We start from the raw sequence: 16672 nt of genomic DNA, 5'->3' as shown, positions 1-16672 counted from the left end.
CAGCCATACAAAATGGAACGATATATCATATATTGCAGAAGAATGCATTAAATGTGTTTTTTTTTAGTCCTGTCCATATGTACGATTATGTTTTCGTTTACAACCTAAATGATGATTACCTGTCCTTCCGTGGGGCATGGTAATTTCAAGGGCTTTGTATATTGTATGTTTGTTGTTATATGCTGTAAGTGTGTGAGCCATATGATTCTTGCCATTTTAATTAGTCTCATAGCCTTAAAGTGTTACTACTGTACTTTAAGCTCTGATGCCATCACCAGATGTGCAGTGTATATGCTTGACAGTGGAATACAGGCAGGGTACTCCACTGTAGTTCACTCCTACTCACTCTGATTTTGGACAGGGTGTTATTTATTTCCATTTGGTGATTGAGATAGTCATACTGGGCCATCTATGACCCCTTTTCAACACAGTCCCAGAGGGAAAAGATCCTAGGAAGTATATTAAATATTTCTATACATTGATAAAACAAGTAAAGTACAATAAATGTTGAAATTATAACAGGAAAATTTAAATTGAAAAGAAAATAACATAGTACATGCTGAAATATATATAACAAGAGAAAACTGTGAGGCTGTGATTCAATAAAAGTATAAAGGAGAAATTCCTATAGGTGGGAATGACGGAGAGTAGATGAGAGGACAGCTGAGAAGAAAAGTAGCTATGTTTGTGAGATATGATTATAAAAGTAGAGAATAGGTGGAGAGATGAGGACAAAGAATATATAGTTAATTATAGATTTGGAATTAAGGAGGTGGTAGATAAGTGCATGTAGACAGTGCTTAGTAAGAAATACCGAGTATAATGAGTGTTCACGTATTATTTGAGTTGCAGACAATGGCAAGATTTGTGTCCATTGAGTGGAGACGTCTGGAGTGAGTGCACCACTGTTGTAAAGTGTTCACAGAAAGGCATTTATCTGGAACACAGAGCATACTGCTGGCAACTTTTGATTTGGGAGAGAGTTGAATAGTTAGGGAATTTGAGCTAATGTAATCTTTTAAGAGAAAAGCAGTGGTGTGTTATATTTTTTATCCTGCAAGCAAATCTGTCAAACTTGTTATAGCTTTGCTCTATTTTTTTTTTTTTTTTTTGGGGTAATGATACTATTTGTGAGGATTGTGCTGGCATAGACTAGACTGGGTAAGTGGTAGGTAGTGGCCATAAGCTGTCAGGAGTGTTCGGTGAGGAAATTAAAAGCTCCATCGAGAATACCTAACATATAGAGAGTTCTTTGTGTAATGTTTTATATGTGGATGTTGAATTTAAGATGATCATCTGTAAGAATGCCTAATAGTTTTGTATTTTAGACTGCCTCTATTTGAAGATTTTAAGAGGAAAGGATTGGAAAGGTAGATTTGTCATCAGTGTAGGTCTTAGGGGTGAAGAGCATTAAATTATTTTTGTTTGGATTTAGAAACAGTTGAGATTAGGTGAGCTGGGTCTCAGTGTAAGTGAATGATTCCTGGGGGATAGACTGTAGACCAGATAGAGCTGAGTATTTCCCTATTTTGTTTGAATTTCAGAAGGCAAGGTACTTTCAATTTGTCTAACCATTTATTGACTTCTTTCTAGAACCCCTTTGGATTGTTAAGAAGCCTAGATTGCATTTCTTGAAGATGGATAGCATTGGCTAATTAGTTTTTCTCTCTGCTTACCCTAGTTTTTGAAAGAGAAAACATACATTCAGCTAATAAGAGTACTGAGAATTATAAAAATATTTCCAAGATTCTTTTCTAGCCCGAATGGAGTTTTTAATTTCTTTTAACTAGAAGTGCTATTATTCATTGCTTTTGTACTGCAAACAGTGTCACAGCAGAGTGTATGACATATTCACAGGTTCATAGGTTCATAGGATGACACTAGGCTATTGGCCCAGAGGCCCTTATGAGCCTAGCCAAGAATTTTGCCCATGTTCCCACAAAGTCAGCACCTGTTTTCCCTGTCCAGCAGGGATACAGGTGGGATCCAAGGGTATATTTTCTGTTTCCCATCCAGTCGTCCAGGTTCATCTTAAAGAGGGCTAGAGAGGTCCTCTGCTTGACATGGAGAGGGAGTCTATTCTACAGATGGGGGAGTCTTTGGGACACAAATCTTTCCCACCAACAAGTTCTATTAATGTCACAGACCAGGTTAAGGCCTTGCATGTGGGTTGCGCGAGTGGAGTTTGTCTTACGGATATGCAGCAACTCCATCAAGGCTGGGTCTGAAATGGCCTTGTATGCCAGACACAGGTCACCTCTGAGCAGTCTGTATGAGACTTATTAGAGGGACAGGGCTTTTAGCCTATCTGTATAGGATAGGTGTTTGAGATCCTGGATTTTCCTGGTCAAGAACTTCTGTGGTCTCTCCAACTGCTGCATGTGCTTGGGAAGGTACATGCCGAAGGGGACATTGTACTTGATAATGGGTCTGATAAGGGAGGAGTACAGGGATGTTATGACCTCCTTGCTCCAGGATTTAATACCCTTATTTATGAGGTGGGCCATGTAGAAAGCCTTCCGTACAACAAAGGCAACATGATGGTCAAAAGGCAGGTTGTTATCAACGTGGGTGCCCAAGTCCTTCACGGCTGATTGCATACTTAGTACATTGTTATTAATGTGATCATTAGTGGGAATTATATTTTCCCCAAAGGGGATAATGATGCATTTCTTGGCATTCAGTTTGAGGCCATGATTCTGACACCAGTCATTAGTTTGGGTAAGGCCCTTTTGGAGGATGCTCACATCACTAGGGGAAATTTAAGAAAGCAGCACCACACAATGAGAAACCCAGAACATGAATAAAACCACCAGCTAGTTTACCAACAGCAAAATTTGTTTAATAAAATGCTCTAACGTCTCAACTCTTACAAGCCTTTAAGGAGGCTTAAGAAAGCACCCAGCTTGCAGTCATCTGCAAACTTGGTCAGCCATAGACCACTGGTTTTGGCTTGCACCTCAGAAAAGTATATCCCAAACAGTAGAGACCCTAAGACCAATCATTGGGGTACACTGCTCGTTGCAGGTCTACTACTAGAGGTGGCTTCCCCTTCTTTGACTGAGTGGGTTCTATCAGTTAGCCAGATAGTTACCCATCTGGTAACATACAGGTTAATGCCTAGCTGGGAGAGTTTATCTATTATGCCTGAGTGGGGAATAGTGTCAAAGGCTTTGGCTAGGTCAAGGTAGGCAGTGTGCACCATCTTCCCCTCCTCCATGGCTTTGGTGACTGTTTCAAAGAAGTTGACCAAGTTTAACAGGCATGATCTCCCTTTGACAAAACCAAACTGTGTAGGGTTAAGTGTTTGGAGCTTGCCAATGCCCTTGTTTTTAAGGTCCATGATTATGCATTCCATGGCCTTGCAGATCAGGCTAGTTAGGCTGATGGGCCTATAATGACAGTTTACTGAGCGCTTCCAGTAGTATCTCATCTGGGCTATGTACTTTATCTCCTACTTAATTCATAACTTCATCTATTAATTCCTCAATGGGTTTTGCCTTCTGTCTTCTTATCCATTGTCTTAGATAACCAGTAGGAATGCCTAGTATGACTCTATGTCTTCATATCAACATTTCAAAAACTGAATTTCTCGTGACTACCCATCTCATGGATTGGACAAGGCATTTGACAATGCCCCAATGAAGCTGATTTATGTAGTTATGTGAAGGTCCAAAATCTCAGAAAGTGTAGTAGAATTAGTACAGGCTCTAAAAAAAACGACACAATAACACAATAACAAGCAGTGTCTGGACTCACATAAGGATGCCCAGTGGGATGTGCATCAGGTTTCAGCTCTGAGACTGCTCCTGTTTCCACTGATGACTGACTGGAGTAGCAATTAGGTCAGAGGGGACAGACCAACAAAGCTGCTCAATACAAATGATGGGAATGGCAAACAGTGACTGAAAATGAACTTCAGCAAATGACTGGGGACCGGATTGTAACACTGAAGGCACAGGGGGCAGAGCTGAGTGTAGACATGACAGTCATGGCAGTAAGTGGATGTTATGTGAAAAAGTTGAAAATTGAAATAGAAGTGAAATTATTGGAACAAGTTAACAAGTTAAGAGCTTCAGTTATCCAGGAGGCTTGGTTTAGGGGGAAGGGACATCTACATATAGAGTTGTTTAATACTAGAATCAGAGGTGCTGTAGCCAAGTAGTACTAAAGTGTAATGACTAGTGTGTGACCCAAGAATGCTAGAGAAGCTGTAAATCAAGATGTGAAAAACAATGGTGCAACAAGTGGAATCATGACCTGTGAAGGAGGGACAGTTGAAAATGATTAAAATGATGGTGATGAAGTGCCTGAGTGTGCAACAGACAAAGAGATGAGGACATCAGTGTTGAAGCCAAAGTAGCCTCGCTTACAGAAAAGATCAAGGATAATATATTATGACAGTTTGGTGAAGTGCAGCAAAGTAGAAGACAATTCAGTAAAGCAGACTTAAGTGACATAAGAAGAAGGCAAGTGGAGAAGAGGATGTCCAACAAAGAAATGGATAGACTACATAACAGTAGACTGCAAAGGTTGGACATGTCCACTGAAAAAGATAAGAGAGTAGCTCCCAATCAAGACAGATGGCAACAGTTGGCACCATGCCCCCAAACACATGTAAAACTGTAAAAAGGGGATAGATGATAATGGTGATTTGTCATGCTGCAGTAACTGGGGTCAAGTTCCTGCTCCCTTTCTTGTTCTTAGTTGTCAGATCCTGGCTAGAATGTCATGCATTACTTATTTCCAGTAACCATTTGAGGAGTATTTTGAACTTAAAAATAAGGCTGTGGATGGCCAAACCTTCTTACAAATTGCTCTCCCATTTTTTGGCCTCATTAGGGTCTAACAGCAATCTTGGTGAAGCAGAAGAAGAAGCAGGGTGTTCCTGCTGAGGTCTTTCTTACCTCTCTATAGAATTATCAAAAGGTCAAAGGTCTTGCATATAAATCTACTTTGAAGTTTGTGTGGGCAGGGCATATTAAGCTGAACCATGGCCAACTGCTCAGCAGTTCTTTTCTCTTAGAGTCATTCCTAGAAATCTACAAATTTCAAAGCACTCAAGGCAGCCCTATTAAGTTTAATAGCATTAACAATTAACAGGTTAACCTTGAAGCTTCTGTGATACAAGAGTATCCAGCTGTCATTACCATTATTGATTTGTGGCTTAAGGACACATTATACCACTCATAACACAATATTTAACTGCAGTCTGTTCACTATTATAGCAATAACCTACGCCTGGGTGTGGGTAATGCTGGATTTACCCACGGTTGGTGTGGTTTGGTCATGAGAGTGAAGCCTGAGTGGCCAAACAAAGCCAACCGTGGGTAAATCCAGCATTACCCACACCCAGAAGTGGGTTATTGCTATTATACAATGACATTATTTAAGAAAAAAAATAATTACTTTTCTTAAATAATGGCATTGTATAATGCCTCCTTGCTGCCCTTCCGCAGCTGTCTGGTATTCTGAGGCAGTTCTGATGTACTGCACATGCTTATGCCTATGCAGTACATCAGAGCTGTGGGCAAAAGCAATGGAGAAAGCAAGATCATTGTTGCTTTTTACAAACTGTTTCGCTATGTTAAATGGGTTTAAAATAGCGAGACAGCTTTAAAAAAGCAACAATCTCCGTTGCTTTTTTTAAAGCTGTCTCGCTATGTTAAACCCATTTAACATAGCGACACAGTTTTGAAAAAAGCAACGAAGAAAGCAAGACCTCTGTTGCTTTTTACAAAATGTCTCGCTATGTTAAAGGAGTTTAACATAGCGAGACAGCTTTAAAAAAAGCAACAGACAATCTCCGTTACTTTTTTTAAAGCTGTCTCGCTATGTTAAACTCCTTTAACATAGCGAGACAGTTTTGAAAAAAGCAACGGAGAAAGCAAGATCTCCGTTACTTTTTGCAAACTGTCTCGCTATGTTAAAGGAGTTTAACATAGCGAGACAGTGTGAAGCAACGGAGATCTTGCGTTCTCCGTTGCTGTAAAAAAAGAGTTATAGTAATGGAAAAAGTCCAGGCAACCGGACCTTTTTCCATTACTATAACTTTGATTTACAATGTGTACGCTGACCAATCAGCGTGCACGTTTTTGAATATTAATGGGGGGGGTGGTTGTATAATAGTATGTTAGGCCTCAGAGTGCATGGCAGTTGTTTTTTTTTTTTTTAGACATTGCATACAGGTTTTTCCATCAAATGATTTTCTTCTAGCATAGTGATTGTATTCTTAATCTGCATGGCCCAGGCAAGTAGCAGCTCATTAGAGTCCTAGATTTTCATAATTAATATTAGATCATCAAATATTATATCCGGTCTAGTATATATATATATATATATATATATATATATATATATATATATATGGATCCCTATCATATAACAGTAACATTATTTGACTGTAACTCATTTGACTGAGACCATAAGACTGACATTTCAAAAATTTTCAAAAGACTGATAAGTCACTTGACTGAAACCCATAAGACTGAAACCCGTAATACTCAATTTCAACATACTAAATTTTAAACTGGACCATATAAAACCAGACTAGGTGAGGAGCTACGCCCTTACACCCTCCACACCCCCTATATATACTAACTCCAGGATCGCACTACAGTGGGGAAAAGGGCATAGTAGTGGCACCATGTAGACTACTGTAAGGTACATGAAAGATATATGCCTTTTTCCCCACTGTAGTGCAATCCTGGAATTAGTATATATAGTTGGGGGTGGGGGGGCACAGCCCCCCACATTGGGGGTGTGGGGGCATAGCCCCCCCCACCTAGTCTGGATTTATATGGTCCAGTTTACAATTTAGTATGTTGAAATTCAGTATTATGTGTTTCAGTCTTATGAGTTTCAGTCAAGTGATTTTTCAGTCTTTTGAAATTTCACTCTTATGGTTTCAGTCAAATACATTTCAGTCAAATGAGGTTTCTGTCATATGATAGGGATCCACATATATATATATATATATATATATATATATATATATATATATATATATATATAGGCAAACAAAAATGCACAGCATCCATTTTCTAAAAGCAGACAAACATTCAATAATATAAACTAGCAGACTCTAAGTTAAATACAAACCAGGCTTCCATTCTAAAAACAGAAGCTTCTTCAGTGTATCTCTCTCTACATGGGTAGAAGAAGATTGGATTGGTGGCTTTGCCTTTTATGCTGATGCTGGCAAAAAGGTTTAACTTTATAAAGCTGGCCTAAATATTTCTTTTTAATCATATGTTAGACACAAAGATCAAATTTAAGCTTCAAGTCAATAGTGAGGGCAACAAATTTGGCATGGGAAACAGTTGCTATGGGAGAGCCACTGGCAGATGTGAAAGAAATTTTATTGTGAAGGTTATATGTTTTAAGGTAAATAGTATGATTTTTTTTTTTGTTTTGTTTTATTTTTTGTTTTGTTTTTTTTACAACCAGAATTGTTTGCAAATTGAATACTGGAAGAGTTTCTGAAGTCGAAATGTAGATAACTGATGATAATGTTAACTAGTAGAGGGCCTAAGATAGACTGTTATGGTACCCCAAATGGGATTAGGTGGGAAGCTAGATACAGAGTGAGACTATCTGACACTTTGCATTCTGTTTGAGAGGTTGGAGGTAAACCAGGAAAGAGAAGGGGTTGAGAGTCTTATTTGTAAGATTTGCAGTAGGAACTTGCAATGACTAACACCATCAAGGGCTTCTGATAATTTGTGAAAGACTGCAGACACTAGGCAATTGCTATTCCTAGCTTGATGGTTGACTTATAGACTGAAAGTAATGCAGTGTTAGTGCTGTGGGTATCCTTGCCAAGTTGGGGATAGTAGGTTACTGTATAGACAGTAGTGGAGAAGTTGGTTCTGTAAGCATGTTTTCAGGGATCTTAGATACAGAGGGAATAATATGGCTAGTTTTCAGAATTTAGAGAGATTGGTGGATAAGTGACCTATGTGGAAAAGGAGCATGTTGACTTGCTTCTAGCAGTAAGGAAAGTGATATTCTAGAATAGCTCTGTTTAAGTTAGTATGAAAACTGAGTAGGCAATGGAGTCAGCAGTTAGGCTGAGGTTTTCTGTGTGAGGTTGTCTGGGGCTAGTATGGTAATCTTTATTTTGAAAAGATAGGTTTTAATTTTGGCAGTGGAAATTGGCTGAAATGTGAATGTAGTGGCAATATTACCTTGGAGAGTAGATGACAGTGGAATTTGGGAGTTGTTATGACATGTCAGAAATGTTGCAGATTTGGTGAAGCTGGACATGATTGCACAATGTTCATCATAGTCTAGAGATGTGAGGTAAGTGTAAGGTTGAGATGGTTTCCCTAATTTCATGAGTTGAGATTTTGCAGACCAGAATTTTTATATGAAGTCTATAGATTCATGAAGTACATTCTTTTGTCATGGATGACTTGAGCCTTAGCTGACTTTCTTAGAGATTGGTATGTTTGGAAGGAAGATGTTGAACATTTGACCTCCAGCTGTTCCATCCCTGTCCTGTTGTTACATAAGCTGAGAAGGCATAGGATTTCAGGTAGCTCATGTCAGATTGCATTATTTAGCTTTAGCTAGTGTTACTTAACCACTTTTGTTATGCTGACAGTGTGGTTGTCTGTTTCATTAGTGAAATTACTAATTCATATTGGCTAACTCCTTTTTGTTTCAATTGTCCTTTATTGTTTACTAGTGTCGGTTGACTTTCTTTTTCCATCACAACATTTCTTTCCTTCCATGATAGTGTTATGTTTACAGTTTCCTATCCACCTTTTTTCTCCTTTTGTTGCTCATGCTATGCACTGTATGTGTTCTGTCCAGCTGCTTCATTTGCTTTGCAATCTCTATCCTATTATATTTTATGCAATAAGTGCATAACCCTCATTTTGATGTTTTATATTTTCAGCTATATGCCCTCAACTATCTGGCACTCACATGGATTGCAAACCTTTGGATTTGCACACATGTATTTCCCTTGCAGGCCGTATGTGTCTTGTTTGTCTGTCCTATGCCTCTGGTTGTGGTTGAAAGGGTCCTAGGAACAGATGTCTTAAATGGGAAAAAAATAAAAAAAGAAAGGAAGAAAGGTGGAATTGAATTATCCAGCACTCACATGGATTATAAATCTTTGGATTTGCAGACACATTTTCTTTGCATGCTGTATGTATCTTGTCAGTCCTATGTCTCAGGTTGTAGTTGAAAAGGTCCTTGGAACAGATGACCTAAACAGAAAGGAATTCCTGCTGTGCTTCTGTAACTTCTCTGCCTGCCCAAGAGCTAATAATAAGTGTATGTACCCTATTGTAAATTAGAAATTATACTATAAGTACCCTGTTGTATACCAACCCAGTGAGCAATAGCTAGCAGTCTACCACAGACTCAACTTCCCCCTTTACTTTCCTGGCTTCTTCCCATTTCCCCTGTGTACCCAAGGTCTACCCTTGTACTTACCTGGTCTGGACACTAGGTGGCACTGTCCGGTCTCTATCTACACCTCAATGCATGTTAACAATACTGTTAACCTAACTCTGCCCTATTCCTAGCCCCTAAAATCGGCTATATTCTATTAATCTACCACTGCCCTGTATAGCCTCTAGCTCCAGTGAACACTCTGCTTCCTTCCAACTCACATACATAGTGCCTATCCTGTACTTCCTTACCTTAGATCTGTTCTCTGCTTCACTGATAAACTTTCTGCTGACTTCTCCCTCCTTCTTTGCACTACCTGCTCCGATCACCCTGTGGGCTTACTCCGCTCTCTTACCCTGCCCCCAATTCCCACCCACCCCCACCACTCCTACCTTTATTCTACCCTGTCGCCACCCACTCATCTTAATTACCCAATAATAGCTTTTCCTTCATTACTCCTCCTCCTTACACCAACCCCCTTAAACGCATCATTCTCTCTATCACCTCATCAATTAAATTCCCCTTCCTCTTTCTTATTATATTACAATAACCCTTCTCTACTTTTCTACTTCCTCTTACTTCACAGCTGCTTCCCTCCTTACACATTTTTACCCAATTAAACTACCTTCCTATAGGCATGCTCTCCTTAATTCTCCTATCCCTCCGTGCCCTTCTTCCTCCTTGTATTCCTAATTTCCCTATGCTATGCCAGCTCATATTCCTCCAACCCTCTTCCATTCTCACTTTCATCTCAAACTACCACACAAACTCTCCTACACCCTTAATCTTACACTCGCTTCCATTCTTTCTCCTCTTCCCTACTTCAGCCCAACCCTCTGCACCTATTTTATCCAAAAATCATCTCCACCACAACTAAGATACTTATTCCTAAACTAATGCTAGATCATCCTAAACTCTTAAAATTCAAATCCAAATACATAAAAATGATTTCCTTCAACAACCTATTTTTAGCTGGATACCTTCATCCCAACCCCGGACCTAGTCCACCCATAAACAACACCTACCCTCCATCTCCCTCTAACCCTTCCTCCCCCTACAATACTCTTAAATTCTTTACAATCAGTGCCCAGAGTCTCAATAATATGTCAAGCATGGCTAAGCCATAACCAACCCGGCATCATAGCCATCTCTCAAATCCTGCTCAAACCCCACATCTCTGACTCTGAAATCCTACCTACAGGATTTCATACTCTGAGATGTGACCGCTTAAATAAAAAAGGCAGTGGCAGTGCCTTAATCAATTCTAATCTTCTCACCTTAATTCCCCTTCAAATTCCAATCCCTTAATTCAATATTACTGAACTAAGAGTTGGTCTACTAAAAATGAATAATCACAAGATCATCTGTATCATTGCCCTTTATATCTCACCTGGTAACAACATCTCTACCTTTGAAGATATTCTCCTATAGTCCTCAACTGAAATTAAATATGAAACTTACATACTTGGTGATGTAAACATCGACTGGAATAAAATCAACAGCCCCTCGCCCTCCCTATCCATTAACCTCTATAACTTTACTCAAGTAATCCTCTGCACCAGCTGACCCAACAAAACAAATCCCCCAGGATCCATTCTTGACTGGATGTTAGTCACCCATCCAAATAAAATAACTAACTCTGGCACAATTGCTGATAGCATTAGTGACCACCTCCCAGCTTTCATTCACCATTCAACTACCTCTACCCCACACCAGCATCAATACATTCTCACGCGCAACCTTAGCAAATTCAACCCAACTTTCTCCAACATTCTCAAACAAATGAACTGGCACATTCTAAAAACCTTTCCTCTTGACAAAGCCATAGACCACTTCAATTCTGTCTTCCTAGACACTCTAAACTTCCTAGTCCCACTAAGAAACAAAAGGATAAAAACTATTATTGCTCCTTGGCTATCCAAAGAAACAAAACAAATTATGCATCAAAGGGACAAATCCTGGAAGCTTTGCCAAAATAATAAACTGCCCATTACCCTTCTCCAATACACACAGCTCCATAACCTTGCAAAACAACAAATCACCAAGGACAAAAAAATCCTACTATACTAAGCTCCAGTCCAACAATACTGAAAAACTCCGAGCAATTCTGGAACTCCATAAACTCACTTCTCACCCCAGGCTCCAAGATTCAGCCCTGTCCTGATCCTAGTAAATCTGACCTTGAATTAGCCTCCCAGTTTAACTCATTTTTATAGAAACAATATCTGACCTGACCAAGACTTTTCCCAACAATAATCCACCTGTCCTTCATTCTTCTCCTTCTAAGCTCCCTAATAACTCCCCCCTATGTTTGAGCTCAGACATGTCACTACTAATTTTATAAAAAGACTTCTATCCAAACTTAAACCTTGCTCCAATGCTCCTGATAACATTCGCTCCTCCTTCCTAAAGTGTGCTGCTGATGGTATAGCACTCCCAACCAGCATCATTATCAATAGATCTATAAAGGAATCCTATATCCCTAAACTATGGCATTCTGCCTTTATTTTTCCTCTCCACAAAGGAGGCAAAAACACTAATATCTGAAACTTCTGCCCCATTGCTCTTCTCTCACCAATCTCCAAAATCCTAGAAAAATGCGTCCACCTCCAACTTATGCCTTTTCTGACCCAAAACCAACTTCTTGCCCCTACCCACAATGGCTTCTGCCCAGGACATAGGACTATAGCCACACTACTCTCCTTCTTAGAAACTGTCAATCAAGCCTGCGATTCAGGATACTTAGTATCTACAGTTCTCTTAGATCTCTCTAAAGAATTTGATTCTGTTTCCCATAAACACCTTCTCTGTCATCTCTCAAACCTCCATCACTCACCAAACACTTTATCCTGGTTCTCCAGTTACCTATCAGACAGATCGCAGTCTGTTAAATGGAAGAACTCCACCTCTTCCTTCTTACCTACCCCAACTGGCGTACCACAGGGATCCATCCTTGGGCCTATGCTTTTTAACATCTTTATCAATAATTTTCACTCTGCTATTCCTGATGCCAAAATCATTCAATATGCAGATGACTCAACATTTGTCTGCTCTGCCTCTAATCTCCCTGAACTGCTAACTAAAACCCAAACTGCTTTCTCAACTACTGAGAACTGGATGAGCCAAAATCACCTCTCTCTCTCTCAACACAAATAAATCTAAAATACTACTATTCCCACCCTCAAAAACTTTCTCATATGACAAAAGCTCCTTTCAAGTCCTTAGCCAAACCAACTCCCCTATTGAAGTGGTTCCCTTTGCCAAACTTCTTGGCGTTACTATAGACGAACATCTGAAGTTTGATATCCATATTCAACAAAATATAAAGAAAACCCACAAAAAGTTAGGTATGCTATACAGGAACAATCTCTTCCTCTCCACCTCTACTAGGCATACTCTGGCTACTACTTACCTTCTTCCTTCCCTACTATACGGAGTCCCTCTTCTAACTAACCTGACCTCTTCCATCACCTCTAAACTTGAAAACTGTTATAACAAAATCTCCAAATCTGCCACCAAAGCCAAAACTTCTACCCATCACTTCCTTACCCTCCAATCTCTGAATTGGCTAGAACTCACAAATTACCTAGACTACCTCCAACTTACCACTGCACACAGACTCATATTTCACCCCCAAAAATGTCCTCCTCTAACAAACATCCTTCACCCCTACACCCCAATAGAATTCTCAGATCTGAACACCAAAACATAATTACTATCCACAAACCTAAACGTCCTGCTGGCCAACTCCTCTTGTATTTCTCACTAGGCAAGAAATGGAATTCACCCCCTGCCACATTAAGGACAACACCAAACTCAGATAATTTCAAAACCCAGCTACTCACATACCTGTCCTCCAAATGGAAAGGTACCTGCTTTCACCCTACCTAACTCTGTTTAAGTAAATGCGCCTGGGAGGATTTTCCTCCTGTGTTCCTCAGCTCTGTATGACTCCCATAGCTATTTCCTCTGAGTGTACCTAAGCTGTCTGTTACTCCCATAGCTATTCCCCACATGATTTCAACTTTGTAAATAGCCTCTTACTTGAAATGAATGAATGTATGTAAATTGTTCCTTACTATAAATGAATGAATGTATGTCTAAATGAATCTGTACAGTATAACCCATATGATCTATCACAATGAACCATGTTGCTCATGCTTTGTATTGAATTCATATATTTGTAACTTGTTCTTTTAATTGTAACTTTTATAGACTTGTATCTTTACTGTATTCTGTCTTATGGAGCTTTTCTCCCCAGGCCTTTACTGAAAATGGGCTCTCTGGGCCCAGTAGACTTCCCGGTAATCAAACTGGAAATAATTAATAAAAAATAGCTTGTTTCTTTATTTATTTATTTGACATCTGTTGACCGGGAATGTCTGACTAAGCTTGCACCCTTTTTCAGCAGATCCCCCAGGAGAAAAGCTCCACAAAGTATTATATATACCATAAAAATATTTACAAACAGTATAGTTTATAATGCTTGGATTCCCATTTGTAGCATGAGAGTTTAAAGGGTGTAATTTACAAAAAAGGCAATAAAATGTTATGTTAAAATCATTAGTATATCTCCAATACATAAGTAATTCCCCATTTAGAGGGAAAGTTATAACAATTAACTCAGAGTTTAAGATAAGAGTACAGAAAGTACTGTATATCAAATCTTAGTTCTTACAGGCAATAGCATGTACATCAGTAATCATTAGCAGAGGGAAGTTGAAAGAGAGAGCAGGTGACAGAAAAAGTTAAGTGTCAAGAGAAGAAAAACGGGGTGGCTATGGGTAAAACAGGGAACATTAGATTTGTTTTAAATTTATAAATAAGAGAGGAGAGTAGTAGTAGTTAGAATCAAGTGAAATCTGAGAAAGGGGAGTAAACTAGGGGAAGTAAATATGAGTAGTGGAGAAATTTAGTGAAAAAGTTATTAGGAGTTAGAGTTCTGTGGCTAGAATTAAGTATGAATTGAGGAAGGGGCTGTATGCAATGGGGGTCGGGTAATTAAGTTCATAGTGGTTGTATACAGGAGCAAGTCCAGGTATTAGTAAAGTGAACTTTTATGGCAATTTTAAATGGGTGGGCTGTTTGATAGATCTGATTGTTAAAGGTAGATTATTCCAGTGGATAGATGGAAGATAATTGTAGAGGGTTTCAGCAATTGATTTTTTAGGTTTTGTAAATGTGAAGAAAATTTTCCTTGTGCTTCTAAGTTTTCTGGTTAGGAGGTAGTAATTTAAGATGTTGAAAATGTTAGGGCAGAAGGAGGGTTTGTGGAGGATGGATTGGATATTATTAAGTTGAGAGAAAAAAAGTAGATTGGGGCACTCAAGCCAGTTCAGTGTTTTCAAGGCCATGCAGTGATGGAATTTAGGTTGAGTGTTGGTGGCATATCTAGCTATTTTGTGATATGTATTTTCCAACTTATTCAGTATTGTTGCCTGTAGGTTAGTGAGGATTTCGGAGCCATAGAAGAGAGAGGGTAGGAGATAAGCAAGAGAGAGTAACTGTGTTGCCTCTGATGTGAGATATCTTTTGTTACAGTATAGTAAGCCAAGCTTTTGGTTAGTATTTTTGCTACAGTAATTTATATAAAGGTCGGACTTTAGTTTATCATCAGTTATGACCCCTAGTAGTCTGATATGGGACTCAACATTGATGGTGGTGTTGTCTAATGAGGTGATAGTGAAGACTGAGATGTTATGAGAGAGTGATTTAGGCAGTAATAGAAATAGTTTAGTTTTCTTAGCATTTATTATTAGCTATTTATAAGTTTGTCAGGTCTCAATATTTGTAAAACTTTGCTGGGTTTTGGAAATCAGGTCTGAGAAATAATAAGAGGAAGTGATGACTGTAGATTCATCTGCTGGAGGAGAGTTGAGTTGGGGCAGGATTTATAAAGATTGTCAGCAAAAATGTCGAACAGAAGAGGTCCTAAGATTTAGCCTTGGGGCACACCTGTGGTGATTGGCAGAGGAGGGGACAGTGTAGAAAGCTATCTACTAGATTGTTGCTTATTGGACAGGTAGCTGCTGAACCGAGAGATAGTGGATGGGGACAGATTAAGTTATGTTAGTTAGAAATGAGCAAAGGATGAGACACAATATTGAATGCCTTGGATAAGTCCAGGAATAGGCAAGAGACTAGTTTGTTATTGTCTCTGGATTGCACAATTGAATTGGTAAAAGCAATGAGAGTGGTGGAAGTACTATGGTTCAGTCAAAAAATATGCTGAGTGGGTGTTAAAAGATTTTCTGGTAATAGGTGGTGCAGTAATCATGCATGGACTAATTTTTCTATGATTTTTGAGACTGGAGAGAGAATAGCTATAGTCCTAAAATTGGAAATGTCGGTAGATTTTCCTTCTTTATGGATGGGGATAGTATAGAATTTTTTCCAGATGGATGGAACAGTAGACTTAGTCAATGAGCGATTTATCAAAATAGATATGGGGTATGCAATGGAAATGGTAGCTATTTTTAGGAAGTATGATGGCAAGTTGTCAGCAGAAATAGAGCATGGCTTTATGTTCTAAAGAAGTTCTTTGATATATTGTTCATTTTTCCATGTCTTCCATCCATAGTCATTTTTTATCCTGAACTCCTCACTTATATTTTGTTTATAAATAGATCAGGAAAAAGTCTTTCAGCATAGTTGCCTGAGTGACTTTAGTGTCTTGATAAATTTCCTTTTTTCTCTCTGTGTATCTCTAAAACTTTATAGTCTGTCACATATCCTTCTAGTCTTGAGTTTTTACCACTTAACCCTTACCAGATAAAAGACAATTGCTACCCTATTGTTTCCTTTCTTCTGTGTGTGCCTATATTTCCCTCCATCTTTGCACAAATTTATTATTTATATGCATTAATTTCTTCAGTTTATTTTCCAGGCAGGATACTTTCTTCTTCCTCACGATTAGTTCCTAATGTTCCTTTAAAGACATACTCCTGCTTTTATCCATATTTAAGCAGAGACACTGTTTGCTCTGTAGTGATGTGCACCTGCCTGCCATCCAGGTATTTACACTTTTTGCATTTTCTACCAATTTTGCAGGCATTCTGATCACATTGTGATGTACTTATGCTGACAACTGCTCTCATTTCGATAGCTCATACTTCAGCTGAGGTGAGTAGGAATATTTTCAAATGTGTTTTTTTTTTTGCCTGTAAATCAGCAAAGCAGAAGCTAGGTACTACTTTTTAACAATTTGTTTTTGTTTTTTGGGGTTTTTTTGCCTGTAAATCAGTAAAGCAGAAGCTAGGTACTA

This window comes from Protopterus annectens, chromosome 2.part2, assembly GCF_019279795.1.
Source record: "Protopterus annectens isolate FY-2018-M chromosome 2.part2, PAN1.0, whole genome shotgun sequence".
In the NCBI taxonomy this organism is placed as follows: Eukaryota; Metazoa; Chordata; order Ceratodontiformes; family Protopteridae; genus Protopterus; species Protopterus annectens.
This window is presented reverse-complemented; position numbering follows the sequence as displayed.